We start from the raw sequence: 4,056 nt of genomic DNA, 5'->3' as shown, positions 1-4,056 counted from the left end.
AGTTCTAATCTATCTCTAGAGTTAAAACCCAATAAATTTTCTTCCTAAACCTATATTCAAATCATCCATCTCTGCAACAATCCAAACCCATATAGAGAAAGCAAACACTAATGAAGATTTGTAATAAAAGCATTAAACAACACCATGAGCAATAAATATACATATAAACAAAGCATACTTACAACAAAACCCCAACATAAATGGTTACAAAGAGAAGAGGAAGAGAAGAAAACCCAATTTCTCGCGGTGTTAAACACGATCCACTAAGCTCTCGACCTTGGATCATCCATGAGCAAGTCATAAATGTTGTTTTCAAATCTCTAATGTACAAAAAATGAAGGCGATGACTTTGGGAACAAATAACCCAAAGCATAAACCTACAAAAATAGGATTTTCCCCTATTTAACAATTTCTAAACCGCCCAGACCGCGCTTAGCAAGGTAGACAGAATCGCGATCCAAATCGTAGGATCGTACGATTCTACGTTCTTGCTTAGCTCTGCCGTGTCGGAGTAAGGCCAGAATCTCTTTTTGGTGGGCACGGTCAAGATCGACGGTTTTGGACGTGGAATCGCTGGAAACGGCGCTTCTCATGTTTCTGTAAAAAATCCCATGAATTCGGGTCAGCGGTTCGGGCCCGTGACCCGGTTCAGAAAAAACCCTAAAAAAATCCGAAAAAAAACCCTAAAACTTCCAAAAAAAACTTTTCTGTTCTCTCTCTTTTTCATAGCCTACTTTTGTGTCATTAATGAGTACATTTCAGACTATTAAAGTAATAATAACTCCTATTGTTTCTCCCACACGCTTAAAATTATACACTTTCCCAAATATAACATATCATTACTATTATTTAATTTCCTTTTTATTCACTCCATTACCCAATATTTCTCACACGTTAATGTCTTTAAATACAGATTCCTATTCCCTAATTTACTCATCTCTCATTACTCTCAATAACTCCATTAATTTCCTTTCTACATCAATTCTCCTTTCTCTCATTATTTCTCCCATAACTACATCAATTCATACGTAAAAAGAAAAACTCTTTGAGAAATTACTTTTTTCAAACATGGCTTCAAACTCTGGTGTTGGAACTTTAGCTATCGGTGCTCTCACTGCTCCCCCTGCAATTGCACCACCACCACGCCGAAAAACACGACCCAAATATGCTCTTGGCAACCGAACTGATATAGCATGGAAACATGGTATTACTGATCCTAATAATCCAAGGAGGATCCAATGCGAGTATTGTCAAAAATGGGTAAGTGGAGGTGTCTACCGGCTGAAGCATCATTTGGCTGGAACTCAAAAAGATGTTGAACCTTGTAAGGCTGTCCCAGATGAAATCAAGAGAGAAATACTACAAGTTTTTTCAAGATTGCAAGAAAATTTGATCAAGAAAACAGAGGCATTGGTGGAGGAGGAAAAGTCAGAGGTGGGCTAAAAAAGAATGACCAGTAGCAACTCTGGAAACATATTTAAGAAAAGATGTTTCAGCTCACAACCTAGCATCAATGCAGTTCTAAAGAAGGGTTTAAGAGATGATGCATGCCAAGAAATTGCAAGGTTTTTCTACAATAATGCCATATCATTCAATGTAGCAAGGAGTGAGGAGTTCCCTATCATGTGTGATATGATTTCAAAACATGGTAATGGATTCAAACCTCCATCTTATCATGACTTGAGAACCAATTTGTTAAACCAAGAAGTGAAGTTAACACATGAAGCTTTGGAAGAACATAGAAAGGAATGGAGGAACATTGGTTGCACAATAATGACGGATGGATGGACCGATCGAACGAGGAGGAAAATTTTGAATTTCTTGGTTAACAGTCCAAAGGGTACTGTATTTTTGAAATCTGTTGATGCATCTAAAATATGCAAAACAACCGACAAAATATTTGAAATGATTGACGCCGTCGTTGAAGAAGTTGGAGAAGATAACGCTGTCCAGGCCGTGACTGATAATGCGGCAAACTACAAGGCTGCCGGTGAGATGCTGATGCGAAAGAGGAACAAATTATATTGGACACCTTGTGCCGCGCACTGTCTTGATTTGATGCTTGAAGATTTGGAGAAGAAGATATCAGTTCATGAAGAGACAATTCCAAAGGGTAAAAAAATTACAACTTTTATTTATTCAAGAACTTCTCTCATTTCTATTTTGCATCAACACACAAAAAATAGAGATTTGGTGAGGCCAGGCGCTAATCGATTTGCCACATCTTACCTCACTTTAGGGTGCTTATATGAGAACAAGGAAGCTTTGATAAGTATGTCCACTTCCAAAGAATGGAAGTCAAGCAAATGTGCAAAGTTAAGAGATGGGAAAGCCATTGAAGATGTGGTTTTGGACAAAACTTTTTGGAAGAACATTGTTATTTGTTTGAGGGGTGCGACACCTCTCATTAAAGTGCTTCGTTTAGTTGATTCAGATCAAAAACCAGCCAAGGGATTAATCTATGAGGCAATGGACCAAGCAAAGGAGGAGATTCAAAAGAATTTTAATGGTGTCAAGAAAATGTATCTTTGTTTTAATTTTATTGAAATATTTGTGTCTGTTCTTGATATCAAATGTTAACAGTAACTCAAATTATTGTAATTTGTAGTTACAAGCCTATTTGAAATATCATTGATGATAGATGGGACAAAATGCTACATAGGCCACTACATGCTGCAGCCTATTATCTCAACCCACAAATGCATTACAGTCCTAGATTCAAAGCTGATATTGAGGTTAGAAAAGGCTTAATGGACTGTTTAACTAAGATGGTGGATGATCCTGAAGAACAAGCTAAGATTAAAGTACAAATGCATGACTTCAAGAAACAATTAGGGTATTTTGGCACACAATTGGCTAAACTAACACTTGAGAAATCTACTCCGGCAGATTGGTGGGATTCGGTTGGATTTGAGTGTCCAGAGCTCCAAAGATTTGATATCCGCATTCTTAGCTTGACATGTAGTTCATCGGGTTGTGAGCGAAACTGGAGTGCTTTTGAGATGGTAAGAATTTAAGAATTTATAATTAATCGTAAAACACTTTCATCTTGCTTATCTTAATTTTTTTTCATTTATTGTAATTAAGGTCCATACAAAAAGAAGGAACCGTTTGAAACAAAAAACGATGAATGATGTTGTATTTGTCATGGCTAATTCAAGATTGTCCAAAAAAAAGAAAGGGAGAAGAACATTTGAGGTAGAGTTTGATGACCTTGGATCCGATGATGACTGGCTTATGGATGAAGACGACGACATTGAAATTTCGGATGAACACTTTGTTCAAGTGAATCAAGAACAAATTGAAGAGGATGATATTCTTGTTCATGATTTGGAAGATGGACATGATGGAGGAAGAGATGAAAATGGATTTGAGGATGACTTTGAAGATGGAAATGAAGATGAAGGAGATAATGGAGAAGACAATGATGATCCATTGAGTGATTATGACAAACTCCATCATGAATTGTTTGAAAATTGAGTGAATTTTTCTTAAGTTTTATTTAGAAGTTTTTAATAGATATTTGCTACTGTTTTTAATGTAATGTTGTTTTGAATTTTCATATGAAATTTCAATATTATCCTGTTTTGAATGTTGTTTTATATTATGTAGTGTTGTGTTTAGAAGTTTTTAATAGATATTTGCTACTGTTTTTAATGTAATGTTGTTTTGAATTTTTATATGAAATTTCAATATTATCCTGTTTTGAATGTTGTTTCATATTATGTAGTGTTGTGTTGTTTTGAATTTTAGATTTTTAAATTTTTTTAATACTTGCTACTGTTTTGAATTTTAGATATATATGAATTTTTAAATTTGGTAGGATCTTTCGATCCGTATTACGATCCTCCGATTTACGATCTTATCCTACCAACTTGATCTTGTGTAGGATCTCGAGTCTGACTACCTTGGCGCTTAGTCCAGAGAACAGAAAAAGAAATCTTATTTTGGGCATAATTTGAGAACCGTAACTCCGAATTGCACCAGGTTCGAAGCGATGGAAAGCTTATTCAATACTCTATCTAAAAATGAATAAATATCAATGAAATTGGTGAT

General features: G+C 35.6%; 1 pseudogene; it reads left to right on the top strand.

The window, feature by feature from the left end:
- Positions 1–1,068: 1,068 nt before the first annotated feature.
- On the top strand, positions 1,069–3,480 carry LOC131650993 (uncharacterized; annotated as a pseudogene).
- Positions 3,481–4,056: the final 576 nt, after the last annotated feature.

The sequence above is a fragment of the Vicia villosa genome, linkage group LG2 (assembly GCF_029867415.1).
Source record: "Vicia villosa cultivar HV-30 ecotype Madison, WI linkage group LG2, Vvil1.0, whole genome shotgun sequence".
In the NCBI taxonomy this organism is placed as follows: Eukaryota; Viridiplantae; Streptophyta; class Magnoliopsida; order Fabales; family Fabaceae; genus Vicia; species Vicia villosa.
The sequence above is the reverse complement of the archived record's forward strand: the minus strand, read 5'-3'. Positions and strand labels throughout refer to the sequence as shown.